General features: G+C 40.2%; 1 protein-coding gene and 1 pseudogene across 1 annotated transcript in view; one reads left to right on the top strand and one right to left on the bottom strand.

Moving 5' to 3' along the window:
* The window catches only part of GABRA2 (gamma-aminobutyric acid type A receptor subunit alpha2), a 199,602-nt gene that overhangs the window by 34,328 nt on the left and 144,757 nt on the right, over positions 1-20,517 (bottom strand). The gene's annotated exons all lie outside the window — the stretch shown is intronic.
* Positions 10,194-11,120, top strand: LOC142443097 (lanC-like protein 2 pseudogene; annotated as a pseudogene).

Genomic DNA, 20,517 nt, shown 5'->3' with positions numbered 1-20,517 from the left:
TTTTTATCTCTGATATGCTTCCTTGTTCTGAAGTCCTCTTGTCTGAAATTAATAAATATAGTTTCTATGGGGTATAAATAGTATATTTTTCTCCATATTTTTTAACATAGCAGGGACAATAATATTTAAGGTGGATGGGTTTCTTATATACAACACATAGTTGGATATTGATATTTTGTCCACTCTGAAAAATCTCATTTAAGTCATGTATTTAGATCATTCTAACTTAAAGTGAGTACCACCACTTGTCTGTCAGTTTATTGTACGGTGATGGCGTGTATGTTGCCAGAAGATAAGTCGGTGGTATTTCAAATACCAGCAGGGTCATTGAAGGTAAGTAGGCTTCAGGAGAGTTTCCAAATTGAGGACAGACTAAATGAAGGAATGGGCTGTCATCTCCTGAGGGATTAGCAGTGATAACCTTCTAGATAGCGAGGGAGCATGGACAGAGAGTGACAACCTCAAGAATAGCAATGGAACATTGTCAGGTAGAATGTCAGAAGAGAGTCCCTCTGGTTGGAAGGCACTCAAAATATGACTAAGGTAGGGCTAATTTCTTAAAGTAGAATCACTTATACTGATTTAAATGGAGTAAAGCTTTTGTGAGCTTCACTTGCTAATAAGAAACAACTCTAAGAAGAAACAGTTGTAAAAATCTGTTAGTAACTGGATTTTGGAAATTATGTTGTACAAATGTAGGAAAATTGAAAGTCATCCAGAATTAAATTGGGCACAAAAATATTAGTATGTTGGGGATTAGGGCTCTGAAATAGTCACCTATTGGCCTTTGTGGATCAGAAAATCATATGGTACTATGATGGGACTGATAAATGCAAGAGGAATTGTGTCAAATTCATTATTTAAAAAAATCAAGATTTATCATGAAGTGCAATGCTATCTGTGATTGGTTGATATCTATTCACATACTAGGAAATAATCTACAGGCAACTGCTAACACCAGTGATATAGAAATTGAAAAATTTTACCAACATCTGCAGTCAGAAATTGATCAAACATGCAATCACGAAGCTCCAGAAAATATTGACCATTGTAATTCAAATCATGGAAATAAAGAGGAAGGAATATTAGTTGGAAAAGATCGTATTGGTTACAGGAAGAAAGCTGGAGATCTCATGATAGAGTTTTGTAAAATGAGCCACTGATTCATCACAAATATCTTTTGAAACAACATACATAGTGACCACGTACATGGATTGCTCCAAATGGAATATACAGAAATCAAATTGACGACATTGTGGGAAGAGGCAATGGAGAAACCCAATCGAAGCAAAATTATGGAGCAAAATATCAGTTGTTCATACATAGTTCAAGTTGAATTTGAATAAAATTCAAAAAGGTTCAGGAGAGCCAAAATACAACCTAAAGTATTTTGAAATTTGAGCACATCTCAAGAATAGATTATGTGACTCATTGAACATTAATGGCAGAAGACCTGAAAAGATGTGGACTGACATGAGCAAAAGACTATTAATGATATAGGAAAGAAAGAACGATCCACGTGAATGTCAGAAAAACTCCAAAATTTGCCCTTAATCATAGAGTAGCTAAAGAAAATGGAAGAAATGATGAAATCAGGAGCTGAACATAGAAATACAAAGGACCTTTGAGAAGACAACCAATCATAATGAAATGCACTATGACCTAGAGTTAGAAAGCCAAAAAGAAGGAACACACTCAGCATTATCTTAGTTAAATTAACAGAAAAATAATAATCCAGCCTCAAGTGGCTATATCAAAAGATTCTATGGGCAAAATATTGAATGATGCAGGCAGCATCAAAAGATAATGGAAGGAATATGCAGAGTCACTGTACCAAAAAAGGATAAAAACATAATTCAACCATTCAAGAGTGTAGTAGTTATATAATAGTTTGTCAATTTGAAAGGATTAAGAGTGAAGGGGTAGAGTCTAGCCTGTCAGTCAGGTCACAGCCAATGAGGACTCTGAGGGCATGGCCTTCTCGAGAGGATTCTGGAACTCCTGTATTCCTCCTTGGAGGTGGAAGACACCCTCTCTCTAGGCCCATTCCCTGAGAGACTATTGTCAAGACACATGGATCTATGCTGATGGCAGTGAGAGCCGTGGACCTGGAGGAGCCCTGTGGAGACCCATGCCAGTGTTGAGATGATTCCACAAACACTGGATCCATGAGACTTTCCACCCGTTGCCCTGTGATCTTCCTGCATTTGGTGACATTGTATGCATTTCATGAGTCAGAAGAGGACTTAATAGATAGGTTTCAGATATATGGACTTATATCAGACTTATGGACTTGATCTGGACTGGGCTGGGATGTTTTCTCAATACTCAATTGCTCTTGTATATAAAGCTCTTTCTTATACATGTGAGTGTGTCTATGAATTTGCTTCTTGAGTCTACCCAGACTAACACATTCTGGTATCTTTGGAGTGGGGTGCTGGAGAAACAAATTATAAGATGGAGAGTGGATGCTTGTTTGACCTCTCCCTCATGGTAGTGCTTCTTCTTTGGCTAGCCAGAAGTCAGATATGTCTATGCAGTTTACTGGGTTGCTTTCTGGAAAGAACATGGAAAGTTAATGTTTGGATTCTTTTCATTGGTTGTTGTCTTTGGCTATTTCTGTTTTAAATGGTGAAAATCAATGTGACTAAATGTATTTTGAGCCCAGAGCACAAAATAGCTCCCCCGAATATTTTCTCAGTGACCACGCTGACAGAAGGTCAAAATGGCTGACAAAAAGCCTGGATCTTGCTTGATGCCCTAGTAGAATAGTTTAGATAAGGATTAAATTAAGCTAAATAAGGATTGAATTTGATTGTTTTAAGAATTGAGTTTATTTCCCCATCCTCCTATATATATTTGCATGTACATGTCTTTGTCTAGACCTCCATAGATCTATGTGTCTATATTTATAGGTCAAGTATTAAGGTGGCGGAAGGACCTTGGGCCTCTACTCAAACACTCCCTCAATGCATGCATACCTTCTTTTATTAAATTGGAACTCTATGATGCTCACTCTCCCGACACAACGGCTGGAGCCAAAGTGGGTGAACAAGTAAATTTAGTGAAGAAAGCTGATGGTGCCCGGCTATCAAAAGAGATAGTGACTGGGGTCTTAAAGGCTTGAAGATAAACAAGCGGCCATCTAGCTCAGAAGCAACAAAGTCCACATGGAAGAACACACCAGCCTGTGTGATCGAGTGGTCCCAAAGGGATCAGTTACCAGGCATCAAAGAACAAAAAATCATATCATTGACTGCACACCTCCATGATAGGATCGCTGAAGACAAATGGGTGCATAAGCAAATGTGGTGAAGAAAGCTGATGGTGCCCGGCTATCAAAAGAGATAGTGTCTGGGGTCTTAAAGGCTTGAAGGTGAACAAGCGGCCATCTAGCTCAGAAGCAAATAAGCCTACATGGAAGAAGCACACTGGCCAGTGCGATCACGAGGTGCCCAAGGGACCAGGTATAAGGCATCATGCAAAAAAAAAAAGATATGTGTGTGTATGTATGTGTATATATGTATATATATTATATTAAATAAAGGGGGAAGTGTAGAGTGGAGACCCAAGGCCCAAGTGTCGGCCAATGGAGATCCCCTCATAGAGGGGTTTAGGAGAGGAGATGGGTTAATTAGGTTGTGAGGTAGTATCGATGAAGAACACAGCTTTCCCCCAGATCCTGGATGCTTCCTCCCCCCAACTACCATGATCCGAATTCGACCTTGCAGGGCTAGATAGGACAGAGGCTGTACACTGGTACATATGAGGGTTGGAGGTACAGGGAATCCAGGGTGGATGATACCTTCAGGACCAAGGGTGTGAGGGACGATGCTGGGAGAGTGGAGGGTGAGTGGGTTGGAAAGGGGGAACTGATTACAAGGATCCACATGTGACCTCTTCCCTGGGAGAGGGACAGCAGAGAAGGGGGGAAGGGAGACTCCGGATAGGGCAAGATATGACAAAATAACGAGGTATAAATTACCAAAGGCATATGAGGGAGGGGGGAATGGGGAGGGAGGGGGGGGGAAGAGGACCTGATGCAAGGGGCTTAAGTGGAGAGCAAATGCCTTGAGAATGATTGGGGCAGGGAATGTATGGATGTGCTTTATACAATTGATGTATGTATATGTATGGATTGTGGTAAGAGTTGTTTGAGTCCCTAATAAAATGTAAAAGAAGAAAAGAGAAAAAAATGATTAGGGCAAAGACTGTACAGATGTGCTTTATACAGTTGATGTATGTATATGTATGAACTGTGAAAAGAATTGTATCAGCCCCAATAAATTGTTAAAATAAAAAAAATTAAAAAAAAAAAGAATTGAGTTTAGTATTTGAACTACTTTGGTCCTACTGATTTCTTCTGCTTATTATTGTTGATATAAGGAATTCCAGAAATGATCAATGGGAAGTATTAAAACAGAGTTTGTAAACTCTGCCTTCAGCCATTAAACTTTGAATTGTTAAATGGTTTTAGGACATGCCTGCAAGCAAGGGTCTGAAAAGATAAGCGCTGCCCAGTGCTTTGGATACTCAGGATAGTTGCATTCCAAGAGAACTGCCTAGGGAATTATTGACAGATTGAAAAAAATAATAAACTCTTTGGATTTTTGAAGTTTGAACTACTGTTTTTTGTTAGAAGCTAGAAAATATCTGGAACCATGAAGAATACTCCTCTGTAGGACAGAACATTAAAGAGAGTTTGGGGTTGCCTGAAATGCTTGCTAGGTGCCCACCTGGATCCTCTTGTTGAGTAGAAGTGGGAGAAAAGCTGTAATACAGAGGCCGGTTGAGTCTGGCCTCTGACACCTGTGAAACTGGTTTATAAGAACTGAAGGAGGTGAGAGCATGTGGACAGATTGAAGTTCATGGCTAGGCTTCTTGAGAATTTGTGATAGGGCCATGGTCTTAAGGGAAGGTGACCAATGGACACTCTGTTGAGGTTAAGTGGAGCAGCCCACATTGAGTTGACTAGAACCTGACCAGATGAAGAAGAATATTTGAATCTGTGAACTAGTACACATTGCTACTGACTTTATGGACGGCCTGTCCTGATTTGACTTTGCTTATGATGCAGATTTGAGAAGGTTGCAGCTGGAATGAAGATTCTTCAGGTCAAAGAGTATGATTGTCTCCTCAGAGCACTGGGTTGATATAAGTGGGCAGTATAGAAATTGGGTACCCCAAATTGGGGGGAAAAGGGACAGAGGCATGAATTGGTTGGTTTATCAACTTTCATATGTGGGAGAATATATTCATAGGCTTATAGGATTAAGGTGTAGGTGTTACTTAACTGAAATTATTAGGAATGGGATATTTTTGCTTTGTTCACTTATAAAATGTTATGTTTAAATGAAGATGGCACATATTAAATGGTTTTATCCTGTTAGGTACAGAAATGATTTTATTATTGTTTGTTTGAAAATTGTATATAGCTAAAGAGTTGTGTGAAAGTGTCAAATTGACAAGGGATGATCTGTGGCAGTTACATAATCATTTGTCAATTAGAAAGGATTAAGAGTGAAGGGGTGGAGTCTAGCCCATCAATCAGGCCATAGCCAATGAGGCCTCTGTGAGGGCCTGGCCTTCTCCTAAAGAGTCTACAAACTCCTGTATTACTCTTTGGAAGTGGGATACACTCTCTCTGTAGAGACTCTCTATTGATAAGATGCATGGAACTGTACTGGTGGCAGTGAGCGCCCTGAACCTGGAGGAGTTTCTTGGAGACCTCCGCCGGCACTGAGCTACTTCCAGCATCACTAGATCCACACGACTATCCATCCACTGGCCTGTGGTTTTCCTGCATTTGGTGTCATTGCATGTGTTTCATGAGTCAGAAGAGGACTTTACAGATTTGTATCAGATATATGGGCTAATATAGGATGTATGGACTTGATCTGGACTGGGCTCAGATATTTTCTCAATATGCAGTTGCTCCTGTATATAAAGCTATTTGCAATAAACATTTTAGTGTGTCTATAAATTTATTTCTCTAGTCTACCCAGCCTAACATAAAGAGGTAGCATTATGTTTAGTCTGGGTACTTTACAGAAACAAATCCATAGAAACTCGTGTATTAGACAGAGTTTTATATAAAGGTTAAGTGCGCATCAAGAAAACATCCCAACCCAGAGCTGCCCAAGCCCACAAGTCCAACAATAACCCATTAACCCATATGTCCAACTCCAGTCCACAAAGTCCTCCTCCATCTCACAAAACAGACGCAATGATGCCGACTGCAGGAGGAAAGCCGAGTCAGTGAGCGTGTGTAAATCTCAGCGCTGGCAGGGGTCTCTACACGGTGCTCCAGCACACAGGGCTGCATCGAGTAGGTCCATGTGGCTTCTCCTCAGGGATGTCTTGCAGGAATTCAGCCTTGCCAGCTGAAGCAGGGAACTGGCTAGGGCAGCTGCACCCTGGTGCGACCATCAGAAAGCAAGAGACTTGAGAACTTGAAAGGCAAGGTTCACCGAGCTATTTATCCCTCCACCCTTCAATTAACTCAACATGTGTTTATCGGCCAGGTTGGTACATAAACTACCTCATATATGATGAAAAGCCAATAGCACCACGGGAAAAAGCACATGGCACTGAAAGCATTACTCCACAGCAGGCTGGAGGAATGACAACTGAAATGTTTCAGCAAGCTTAGCAAGCACTGGAGACAGTCATCCAAGCCAACATATTTGGAAGACAACAACCTGGATAACTGACAGAAAGAGATCCATATGTGTACTTATTTCAAGGAAAAGTGACCCGACTGAATACGGACATCACAGAACAGTATCATTAACTATCATTCAAGTAAAATTTTGCCAGAGACGAATCAATAACTGTAGCAGCAGCACAGCTATAGCAAGCTCTCAGAAATTCAAACTGGATTCAGGAGAGGATGTGGAACAAGGGCTCCTAACTTCAAGATCAGCCGTTTGAAACCACCAGCTGTTCTGTGGGAGAACCATGGGCTTTCTATTTCCGTAAAGAGTTACAGTCTCAGAAACTCACAGGAGCAGTTCTTTCTTGTCTTTTAAGGTCAATAGGAGTCGGCAATGACAGTAGCTGTGAGTTTAGGGCTTTTTTCTGTCTTCTTCAAAATTAGTTAGGTGTGAGTACATTGTAACTCTTAGCGTTCTGAATATATTAACTTAAATATTAAATTTATAAGTTTATATATACCATACATACTCGAATATCACCTGAGGCACCTAATTTTTCCACCCAGACTGCATAAAAATGTGATAAGAGTAGTATGAGTCCCTAATAAAATGTTAAAAATAAAAGAAATGAAACCCTAAAGAAATTTTTTAATGTACTGAAAAAGCTCGGCTTGTACACAAGTATATATGGTAGTTTACAGAATACCCTTTTAACTAATGGAAGTTCGGTTTCAAATGCTATGATGTCACTTCATAAGTAGTGCAAATATTTTATGACAAATCCTCCCAATTCTTCCCTGTTCTATTGCCATCAATCATTTCAGTCACATGCCACACTGACCCCAAAGATTGTCCAAGTATGCCATAAACAGCTATATTTTACATAATTTTAGCACTCAAAATTAAAAACATTTTATTACATCTTCATTTATCTCATAGAGAATTCTTTACCTTTTTTATGAAGACTCAAGTTTTTAGTCTATACCATTTCTTTTCTACCTAAATTACTTCTTTAAAAGTCCTGGTTGCATAGCGGGTTACCCGTTGGGCTACTAGAGCTTGATCTGTCTTCTTGAATTGCACCCAGAGCTTGCCTTCCTTCTACTTTTGTTCTTTACTAAATCCCTTAGAACCTTAAAGGCAGTGCACTGAGGCCCCTGACCGATGGACCTATCATCTGCATCCGATCCGAGTTTGGTTCTGATCATTCTTTGTCTCTTCACATTGTGCGTGTGTATTTCCTCTTTCAACTGGACTTCGAATTTTTTGGTTGGAAATGGATATGTTGTATAGGCTAATAAGAACCGATGTAAATAGTTCTTTCGCGTAAGATTTCCCTGTCTCTGAGTTTGATTGCATTTGTTGTAATTAGAAATGCTAGGGACTTGAAATCTCCAATGTCCTTATTGTTGTCCAACCTCTTTGCTTATGTCTTCCTAATTCTGCTCTTTGTCTTGTCTCGCTTGTCTTTCAGTGTAATCTATAAATACATGCTTTTGCCCCCTGGAGGTTGGTAGATTGTGCAGGCAGCACAGTGGTGAGTCATCTGATGGTTAAATTTCACTCTTTAAGTAGATCTGTAGCTTATATCTTATTCGTTCATTCCCTTTACTGTCTCTTGGCTACAGCATTCCAGTTGACTTCCTTAAAGTTGACTTCCTGTCTGCTCCTCCCTTAGTTCAGAAAGAAATGCCAGAGGAAGCTAAAGTGGGAGGAATGTCCTTCTTCCGTCAAGAATAAGACTCTGGAAATCTTTCTTTCCCTGGAGAGTAGGATGCTGAAGGTATTGCTTCATGATCACTCCTAGCCTGTCCCTCCCTTCACCAGGTCAGAATGAGATCTTTCTTAGACGTTCATCTTGGGATTGATTCTACAGGGGCCCCTGGAAGTAATGCCCATGAAAGTGAAGATGCCCCCTAATATTGTTGGCTCCCTTAGTTCCTCACTCTCATGCTACTCTCAGGCTCTGGGCATTCAGCACCATTGCAAATGAAGCATGACTACCAGTATGCAGTCTTGGCAGCTCTGTTCCAAGTAAAAGGATCCTGAGGATGTTTTTTTTCTGAATGTCTTGGCTCTTCAGGTTTGCCTGTCATCTCAGGTCTCTGCTAGGTCCAAGAGCAGTCTTTTGATTTTCTATTTCCTTTGCCATTACTTGTCACAGGGAGGTGATGGCTTGTGAGCTCTTTACATATCAGAGATGCAGACCAAAGTCAGTGCTGTGATTTTATTACATGATAGTTTATAGTGTATAACTCCATATGATATTAGTTAAAATTCTCTTCCCTACCCTGTTACCCTTTCCCCCCACACCCTTCCTTTTCTGTGTTTTTTTATTGTGTTCTGAGTGCTAAATAAACAGTAACATTGGCTAATAAGTAAATAATATAGCCAAATTCTGGAATGAAAGGGAGCATATGGCTGATACACAACAAGGAAAATTCTCAAAATCTCTGAATTTTGTCAGCAATAAATATACATGAAATGCAAACATTCTAACAGCTCACTGTGTCCCTGCTAAATGGATCCTAAGAGAAAAACTTTGAAAGCCTACAATAATAAATTAAAAATTAATTCTACCGTAGCCTAAGAGGATTGTTATAATATCATTGTACCATTTCAAAACAACTTGTTTAAAAAAGGCTAAAATTCACACTATCAGCTTAATTACTATGTACCTGCTTTATTCAATGCACTTGCCTTTTTTAACCATTGACTTTTTAATTATATTTTGTTAAAGAACTTCAACTGTATTTATTATTTAGCCTATTATTTTAAGATCTTCACCCCAGGCACAAATAACTGCCACACTTTAAGATTTAAGTTAAGAGGGTAATTCACACAGTTATACTATTCAAACTAATTTGCTATCTATAGACACTAACTGTCAAACTGGTAAGATTTTAAAACCTCCATGGGTATGACATATGTATTTGCAATCAGTTAAGAATATGAAAGCATGCACTTATTCACATATAAATATTCAGAACTCCGGGGTATTAACGTCGAAGCCTGAAGCTGCGGAAAGTTGTTCATATTCCAGCCCTGGGTTGGGTGCTCATGTTCATGAGAGAGTGTCCTGAGTATTCCCATAACGCCACACAGGCTATTGTGTTGCAGTTGTTTACCTATTCGTCTCCTTAACTAAATTGTTAGTTTGGGATGGTGGAGATCAAAGCTTTCTAATTTTCATCTTTTTTTCTGTAAGGCATAATGCATCTCATTTTCAGAATCAAAGAAGGGGTAAATACAGCATGAAGTAAATAAATATGCCTATTATTCTGTAGCAAAACAAGAAACAGACACATGTGTGTGCATGTGAGGTGAAGTAGTCTAATTCAGTAGTCTAAAATTCACTAGCTAGGGAGATTCGTGCCTTAGGGGCATAGGGTTAGAGAGAGGCATGCATTTTCTGACAGGATCTATGTGTTCAGAGTGCTGACAAGTATTTATGTACTCGATCAATTCATTTAAAAATATAATAATCAAACATATACAATGACAGTTAGACATGCATATATAGCCTCACTTACTGACATGGTTACGTTCCAAAGACTACGCTGTCGTGCCAAACTGGGGTGGTCCAAGGAGAGGGATGAGGAGGGTATGGAGAAGGCTCCAGAGTGTTCTCCAAAGGAATGCATTGCAGACCTTTTGCAGCTCCCAAGAAGCAGTGAGTGTGGAGAGTCAGGCCTTCCTGATGAGCTGGTTTATGGACGGGCAGGTAATCTGTATGCCTTACTGTACCTGAACACAGGGATTGGTCCAGACACACTGTATGAGCCAGCCAGTGAAGAAGGAGTCATTGCTGTTATTGAGTCAGGGGAGAATTTGTCAAGAGAAAAACGAAGCGATGTCCTCTTTTATATAAATAGCACGGGAAACAGTATGCTGGAGCAACCCGTCATCGGGCAGGATCTGCTACATGTGAAGGCAACCAGCAGCCAAAGGGGACAAGAACCCTTGAGGGAAATGGTGAAAAGCGGTGTCAATTATGCACATCACAACAAATTCCCATCTGGGAATTGCCCGTCATCCTTAAGCAAGGAGACACATAGATTGGTCCATTGGTACCATGGTGCCCCTGGTGTCTCCACGGGCTTATGCGGGCATACAAGGCGTTTAAAGAGAAGTACATGAAGGATGCCATGGGTGCACTGATGTGATCTGGCAGCGAGGGTTATGGCCTCTGCTATCGGTCAGCTGGAAATGGCTACTCCTTCCTGTCTTTGTACTATCTCACACAGGGCAAGAAATACCTTTACAGAGCTTGCAAGTTTGTAGAGTGGTGTTTGAATCACGGAGCACATGGGTGTCCTATTCTTGACAGACCCAATGCTATGTTTGAAGGCATGGCGGGTGCCATCCACTTCCTCTCTGATGTACTGGGGCCGGAGACATCACAGTTTCCAGCTTTTGAACTTGGTTCTTCAGAGGAATAAAGAGATGCAAAAAGACAACTAAGTCAACCATTTGGACCACAATTTAGTAGCTTTCTTAGTGCCTGTCAAAGACCAACTATGAAATCTGAAAGAGAACAACAACAAGAAACACACCTCATCGGCCCCCTTCTGGTCCAAAGTCCTTACACTTTGAGCATAAAAGAAGACACCATCTGTTGACGTGCTGTAACCCCAATTGCCTCATTGTTCATAGCAGGAAATGAAAAATGATAAAATGTTTGTTGTTGCCTTTTATTCTCCCTATTTAGCAGTTGTGACTATAAAGCATCTAAGGATAGGATGGGTTTGGTATCAGAGCCCTGAATTTCCTCTGTCTTACTTTTCTGCCATTCCCAAAGTATTACCAGGCTCTGGGGAAGGTTCAAGAAATGTCATCAACTTGGTCTGCAGAGCAGCAAATGGGAAGCAATGGGGACAAAGGAAAGGCACATTATCCATTTTAATGGTGTCTCAACACCGAAGGTCACCAACTGATAACTACACACCTGCTTTTCCTTATAATTCTTTGCGAATTTACTCATACAGCCAGATCTGGTTGGAATCAGAACTTCTTGGCTGGTGCACACAGATGAAATCAGGACTTACATATCTTTTGCAGCTATTTGGATATGAGCAATTATTGTGGACAGAGGGAGACTTGTGATTATGCATTCAGGCTGTGAATTGATTCTAAACTCGGGAGGGGAAGGGAATATCATTTTATATTGACACAGGACCTCATTAATAAAACATATTTAACATGCAAATAGTCTTAATTCTATTATTCTAGCTTCTGTATTTTCTTTGCTCCCCATGTGAGCAAGTTAGCATTCGTCATCTCTATTCAACTCCCATTCTCTCTCCACATCACTGCCGTATGCGTATATATGCGCAAGCTATAGAGTTACTGAACAAAAGTTGAATTGTCCTTTTCTCTTCCTCTCTAGCTTCATTATCTTCATCTCTAAAATGGAAATTATAATATGCATCTCATAGAATTATAAGCCTTAAATAATAAATGCAAATTCCACCTGTAGACCCAGCAAATAGCAAACACTATAGTTTCCCTGTAACATTTGAGTTCCTTATACCCCCAATGTGTTTAAGGAGAAAAGAAAAATGTGGAGCAGGGATGCACGAGTCCCATCTAGTGGTGATTTAGGAAAAATCAAAGAACACCTCGGGATTGCTTTGCTGAGATGGTTGCCGAGAACACTTTGAGCTATTTTTCTTGAGTTCTTTATTTCTCACCTTCAAAATAATTTAAGGCATCTCACAAGAAAGAGCAAGTAAAACATGGGTCTGAATTCCTCTCCATTCCGCACTGTTCCAAAGAAGCTTAAAATATTTTAAAAGTATATATCTGCTTCCTGGATTTCATAGTCCTAATGGCTGAACTACTATATTTCTAGATTTCTAAATATGATTAAGCTGCTTAATTAGGCATAATTTGACCTTCTGCCTGGTGCTAGCACATGGGTTCCGCGATGTCATATAGCTTTAGCTAGCATGATTACCCATCTCGTTTTAATCTAGTATATTTGTGATAGGTAATATCTAAGAAATATAAAACAATTCACATCTAATTTAAAGGGAAATCAGGAGTGAGCTAGAGGTTCTGAAATAATATACTGAATATACTGTGCACTACCAGAAGGAACAAACCGATTCAGAAAAAATGCAATAAGAATACTTCTTAGAGCTGAGGGTGCTGAGACTTCGTTTCCTTACGTAGGATAGGTCAGCAGGATAGACTCATCTCTGAAACCAACATCATGAATGGTAAAGAGCCTTTGAGAACGCAGGGAGGGAGATAGCCCACAAATCTGGGCTCAAATGAAGCAAAAACTCTGAAAATGGCTCCGGGCCAGGAGTCAGAACCAACCAATGATAGCTAATAGAAGCAACAAGAAGGCCTATCAGTGGCTGAGCAGCCTGTCCAGGGATATCACGGGGAGACCTCTGATGTGGTGTAGACCCCTGTACCAATACCCATAAAAACCCAATCTGGGGTGACTTCTAATTGTGGGTCAAAGTAAAATTCTGATTTCACCAGTTTAAAGTCAAAGAAGACATGTAGTATCACAACAAGAAAAGAGCAGGAGGTGACACATAGAAAGCACTGTGCTGTGTAAACTCCCCGTTACTAACAGCCCGTTTGCTACGTCATACTTGGCATTGTATTGCCATAAAATGCAGGGTGCTTTTCAAATGTTTGGTGATTCCTTACTGCACCCTGAGGTGATTTAACTGGGAAGTTACTATGCAACTTGTGATATATAATGAATTATTAGAGAATTATTATCACAAAAGTTACCCAACTATAATGCATTTCCTTGCACTATTATTACATATTTGAAAACAAATAAATACATTTATTCATTTTTTACTAAGAGGTCATCATTTTCAGACAAAAAATAACTAGGAAAAATAGACACTCAATTTTTATATTTAATTACTTGAACCTATAGAAATAGTAAAATAATCAATGTGTAAAAGTCATTAGTTTACACTTGATATTTGCATAGCATCTGTGAAGAAAATAAAAACCAGAGAGAAAGAAAGAGATAGAAGGCTTCTAAAAGTTCATGAGGAAATGGAATTAAAGAATAATGGAATTTTCCATGAAATTTTAAGATAGACACGTGCACACACAAGAGAAAAACACAACAAAACAAAAAACAAATAAACAAAAACCATGTTTTTCTTGAAAGACCTAATGTCTACCTTGTTTATTCTGGAAAGAAATCAAGTGTTCACACTAAGTACCAGACACAGTATCTTACTCTCAACTCACGGCCCTGGCCCAGATGCCAGCACATAGGGATCCTCCGGGAGAGGGTAGAATTGTCCCTGTGGGTTTCCATGACTGTAACTCTTTATGGCAGTACAATGCCGTATCTCTCTCCCACAGAGTGGTTGGTGGTTCCAAACTACTGACCTTGGAGATAGCAGATTAATGCAGAGCTCATCGTATGGCTAAGATTAAAGGAATGGCCACAGCATATGCTAGATAAATGTGCTTAAAGAATGCACTCAAAAGCAGTAATGAAAGTGACCACTTCACTTTGGACAGAAGTTCCTAATGACTAAAGTGATTCTATTTTACCAGTTTGCCAATCAAAAGGTTAGAGTCTTGGCATGTGGGGTACACTCTGTTTGCACTGCTAGCTTCCAGGTCAACTAACACTGCATAGACAGATGAGGCTTTCTGCTCCCACCAAGATTTATAGCCAAAAAAAAGGATATAGCACATTTAACCTAAAGGTTGCTAGTTAAAACCAAGCAAAACACACTCTACTGCTGGAAACTCTACTTCCAAAAGGCCATTGCCTTAGAAACCCCATGAGGCAGTTTTAATGAGGCTTCAGAAATATTTGTGAAAAAGGAAACGAAAAGATAATGGGACTTTCCCACCATTCGTTGGAAGCCCTTTATTACTGTGCATACACATCGAGGCAGCCATAAAACAGAATCTATCCAACAGCATTTCTACAGAAACTATTTAGCATCACCTAGGAGGAGTAGGTTAATTTTGCTTTGAAATGTAGACCATGATCAACTCACCATTCCCGTAGAGTGGATGCTGACTCCTAGTGACTCCACAGCACAGAGAAGAACAGCCTCCGCAGCTTTACAAAGCTTCACGGGAGCAGAAAGCCCCATCCTTCTTCCACAGAGAAGCTAGTGGAGTTGAACTGCTGATCCTATGGTTAGTAAACCCAACTCAATCTCCTTGCCACCAGGACTCCTTGTGGAATGTGTCAGGTGTGTGAAAAAGAAGTGTCAAAACCCAGTAATGCTTCAATTGCTGTGTCATGCTTTGATGCTATTGACTTCTAGTGAAAGCAGGGAAACCCAAATGCTGCAATAGAGAAGCTGGTGAAAACCAGGAGGTCACTGATTTGCTGCCAAAGACAGTCTATGGTGATCTTATGTAACAGTAGAAAAGGCCATAGTTTTGTCTGGGCTGTAATTTTGGTTTTGGAACTTTATAGGAAGGAGCCTTGGTAGTGTAGTGGGTTAAGCATTGGCTTGTTAACTGGAAGGTCAGTGGTTCATATCCACCAACTCTTTCTCCAGAGAACGATGAAGCTGTCTGCTCCACTACAGATTTAATGGAAACTCTTACATAGCGTCACTGTGAGTCTGGATGGACTGGATATCAGTGAGCCATTTATTTATTTATTAATATTAATGGTAGTATATTACCAGGCTGCTTCTCCCACTGAGCTATTGGTGAGTTAGCACTACATCCCTTTTAATAAGCCAAGCACTTAATCACTGTGTCACCAGGGATCTGTGCACGGTTGTCAAATTACAGGGCTCATTTCAAATTCTGGTCACCATGTAGTCCGTATTGCTCTCAAACTAAAATTACTCATGTGGAAAACAATCACCTACGACGATTTTCCCCTTCAGACACCCAGTTTTTTAAGGGAATAAAACAGCTTGATGGCAGAAGGATACATGAGAAAGAGAGTTTGCAATCAGAAACCTCAAAAGTCAGATAGCGTTTTAATACCACTTTGCAGAACGATAATGAGGCAGCCTTTTATCAGCACTATGTCCCAATTTGCTTCGCTGGGATAGTGACACTTTTCCAAATTTGTTTCCCTGCCTCCCCACCCCCACCCCACCCAGATTTGAATAATGAGCAAATGAGAAGTAGCTAACTCAGGATGATACCTAGACCCTCAACACACTACATCTTTTAATGTAATCTCCTCATACCTTTTAAATTGTTTTAATGTGATAGTGTATATCCTCGTCAAAATTAAGTATCAAAAGCAAAACATCAGATTAATAGTATATACTTTTAATACCCCCTACTATAAAATCAATAATGCAATCATATCAATTAAGCTTAAGCAGGTTACCTGCTTTCATTCCTGAAACAACTTCTAAACCTGACTCAAACCTAGAACGCGCAAGGCTTTCTATTATTCTTATCACTCACTTTCCTAATTGACAGCGGGGTGACTGGGATGAACCTCTGCCATGGGGAGAAGAGGGCTAGTGGGCGGGCAGCTTGCTGATTAGCAGGAGCTGCCCTGCGCCAAAGTCAACAGTGGGCTGCCAGGTGTGCCGCCCATTACCACGCCACAGCCCAAGCTTGTGGACGACAGGGCCTTGGAATGAATTTTTACAGATCATTTCAGCCTTGCTCAGACATTCTGCTTACTGTTTCTAAGCCTCATTTTTCCTCTAGAGCCAGCCTCCCACTCCCAAACAATTTTCCCAAAATATTAAAACAAACAAACAAAACACAGTGTTCCGTATGGATTATGCCTCAACGTAAAGAAAACAACAATTTTCAAAACTGGACCAACAAGATCTAGTCAACTGGCACCAATTTCAAGTGTTTAAACAGAGATGTACCACCAAAGGTGCTCACTTTGCTACGCCAAGAAATTTGGAAGAAACCTACCTACCTGGCCAATCACCGGGAGGAGATTCATACTTGTGACCATTCCAAAGATAGGTGACTTGCAGGAGAAATTATAGAACAGTATCACTAATATCACTAAAAGTAACTAAAACTTCACCAAAGATTATTCATCAACTGCTCGCAATTCAAGCTGGATTCAAAAGAGCTTATGGCACGAGAGATATCATTGCTCTATCAGAGGCATTTGGACTGGAAGTAGAGCACACCCAAAAGATGATTATGCTTCATTGACTGTGCAAAGGCATTTGGATGTATGTGTGAATCATAACACACTATAGATTTACATGGACAGTGAGATGCACAGGAATTCCAGAGCCCTTCATTGTGCTCTTGTGGGACTTACATATGGACAAAGAAGCCGTTGGTTAGGGAGAACAAGGGAATGCTGACTGCAGAGATCAAAAGCAGGAAAGCAGGAAAGGTGAGGGTCAGGGCTGCATTCTCTCACCATACTTCCTCAATCTCCGTGCTGAGCAAATAATCTGAGAAATGGGACCACGTGAATAATAACGTTGCCTCAGGTCTGGAGAAAACCTTATTAACAGCTTGCAATATGCGGATACTTCCTAGCTCGCTGAAAGTAAGGCAGATGAGGCATTTGCTCACGAAGATCAGGAGCCACAGGCTTCAGTAAAGATTAAAACTGGATTACAACTCAATGTACAGAAAACAAAAATCTTCACAACGGGACCAATAGATCTCAGCATGATGAATGAGAGAGTATTGACATGGTCAAAGATTTCATTTCCCCTGGATCCACAATCAATGTGTGGATCAATAAACCAAATGCAGCATTGCAGTGGGCATGTTTGCAGCATTGCAGTGGGCACGTTTGCTGCACAAGACCTCTGCCATGTGTTGATGAGCAAAGATGGCACACTGAAGATGAAAGAGCATGAGACTCAAGAAATGATATTTTTAATCGTCTCATATACATGTGAATATTGAAAATCAAATAAGACCAAAGAACTGATACATATGAATTATGGGGATGGTAAAGAATTCTGAAAGTACTGTGGACTGCCAGAAGAACAAATACATCTGTCTTGGAAGAAGTACAATCAGAATGCTCCTTAGAAGGATGGCAAGACTTCATCTCAAGGATTCTGGACATTTCTTTGGGACAGGGCCTGGAAAAGGGCAGCAAGCTTGTTAAAGGTCAGCAGAAGAGAGAAACATCGGGAAGGAGATGGACTGACACAGCGGCTGCAACAATGGGCTGGAACATCAACAGAGGAGAGCAGAGGACTGGGCTGTGTTCTGTTGCACATAGGATCCCTCTGAGTTGGAACAAACTCTAAGGCACCTAAGAAACAGCAAAGCTGAAGCAGATTAAGGGTCCTGGTGGCCTGGCCGGCTGTGCGTTATGTGGCTAACCTGCCAGTCTTGTGATGGAGAGAAGTGAGGCCGTCGCCTCTGCAAAGATGGTTTTTATGTCTTGGAAACTCCAAGGGGCAGTTTTCCCCTGTCCTGCAGGGTCATTCTGAGTTGAGATTGACTAGATGGCAATGAGCTTCTTTGTTTGCTTACTTTATGATATGGAAGATGATATCTCTGGGTGGCACACTAACCTAGAGTTAGTCTACTAACCTACCGGTTTCTGCTTAAAAGTCAACCAGTACTGCGGAGGCACAAAGGTCAGGCAGTTTACTAATTTATTTCTGTAAATATTGTAGCCAAGAAAATCCTATGGACTAATTCTATTTGTTAATGTATGGGTTCCCATGATCAAAATCAACCAAATAGCAATGAGTATGAGGTAGATGGAACTCCTAGTTGGTGAAAATGGTTAATTAGCTAGGTCTCTACTAGGAAGGATAGAGGTCCAAGTCTACTCAACGCTGCCTTAGAAGAATGACCGGGCTATCTACTATCAGACAAAAGAAAATCAGGCATTGACAACTTTATAGAGCATATACAATTCTCTTCTAATATGCCTGGTGTCACCATGAGTTTAAATCAGATGGACAATAAGTGGCTGGTTATGGAGTACACGACATACATTGTACATCCCTTACACATGTGAAATGATGTCCCTCTGTGGGAGAGAAGTACACAAGGATTATAAACATGATTTGGCAGAGTGTGTGGGTATGAAAGCTTGGATAGATGAGGTAGTGAGAATGTAAAGCGGTTCTCTTCTAATCATTTCTATTTTCTCGAAGTAGAAGTCAATGGCATCATCAAAGAAGTAGTCATAGTTGGAAAATTAGCAACAGAGACCAATGATGAGTGAAGTGTTCTCTCTTTCTAATAAGATCCTGCAGTTCCCCTTTCTTTCAGAATTTCCAGATTTGATAATAAGGAGTGATCCTGTGGCCCAAGCCTGGCTAACTGGTATGCAAAAGGGGCTTCAAAAAGCTTTTAAAGAAATAGCATTAAAGATAATGGGATTTTTCTATGAGCATTTTGAAATCTCATTGTATTTGTTAGAGGTGGTTCTATCGGAGAAAACATGTGATGCATATTTAACTCTTTGGGACTCAGTTATGGGACTTAGAGCTTGGATGAAAATCTTGAATGGGATTGATGTTGGTTATATGACAGGTACCCTCAAAATAACTGATACTCATTTTTATTTTCATGTAAGGGGGACAGTGCATTTGGACATCATCCTACCAGGTCAGACTGTTAATTAAGATTTCGATGTAGAGGTTCTGAAGATTGTGTAACAGTGTGCAACAAAAAAGGCCTAATTTGTGGCAGATGGGGGATTGGTTTGCCCCCACAACAATGCACATGCTCATGCAGCCATCTCAGTGCACCAGTTTTTGGCAAAACACAGCATGCCTCACTTGCCTAGTGCTTACTCATCTGTCCTCATGCCGTGTGACTCTTTTTGTTTCTGCAAATGCAGAGGAACATGAAAAGACAGTGATTTGATGACATAGAAGAGGTGAAGAAAAAAAATGAGGGAGGTGCTGTCAGCCATCCAAACAGACGAGTTTGTAAAAATGTTTCCAAGAATGGAATTGCAGATTTGAAAAATGTATTAAGTGTAATGGTGAATAATTTGAGGGTGATAAGGTTTTTTTAATGTACAAAAATTTAAACACATAGCTTTGCATAGAAACAAATCCTGGTCTTTTTTGGGGGGGTATGCTCTCATATATTCAAACTCATCATTAGTGAAAATGATGTTGGTAAAGAGGCATAGAACAGCATCACTAGTGTTTGGTTCCATTATGCTGGAGGAGAATTGAGTAAAACTGAACACACACTTGTATATTTCACCTTTAGTAGAAAGAGATGTCAATTATTCTGAAATTCTCTTTAAACAAAATAAAATATTGATGAAATATTATAGAAAGTAGCTGGAGACCAGCCCAGAGCTATCTCCCCTGGAGGTTTATCAAGTTCAAAACTCTCACAATAGACTACCTGTGAGAAGTTATTACAATTATTCAAAATAAAACAAAATATGACCATCTTTTACATATTTCCGTTACATACAACATTTTAATATGAAATTACAGAGCAAATAGGAAACAACTAAATCACGATGATAATACTATATATCTAGAACTGTTCTAAGTGTGTGTGTGTGTCGTGTAATTCCCTAACTCTCCTAGAAGGTGGTTATTATTATTCCAGAGTGAGGTGAAGCAAAGGTGATGAGAAGACACCCAGAAGGCACTAGCTCAATAGCCACATAGCCAGCATTTCATTCAGCACAGCGTGGCTTCTGAATACCTGTGCTAAACCTCTTATAATCTTCAAATCTTAGTTTTCTTCTTATAATAGAAATTTCCAGCGATCAACCTAGTATTTCCCATTGATGCTAAATCAATTCTATCTCACAACGATCCTGCGGGCCAGAGAGTGATTTCCCCGCAGAGTTTCCATGGCTGTAAATCTTTACAGAAGCAGACTGTCAAAGCATTCTCCTGTGAAGCCATTGGGTGGGTTCGTAGCAGCTGACTTTTCTGTTTGGCAGTGATTTCAGTGCTAAGAGGCCATTACTATT

The sequence above is a fragment of the Tenrec ecaudatus genome, chromosome 3 (assembly GCF_050624435.1).
Source record: "Tenrec ecaudatus isolate mTenEca1 chromosome 3, mTenEca1.hap1, whole genome shotgun sequence".
NCBI lineage: Eukaryota > Metazoa > Chordata > Mammalia > Afrosoricida > Tenrecidae > Tenrec > Tenrec ecaudatus.
The sequence above is the reverse complement of the archived record's forward strand: the minus strand, read 5'-3'. Positions and strand labels throughout refer to the sequence as shown.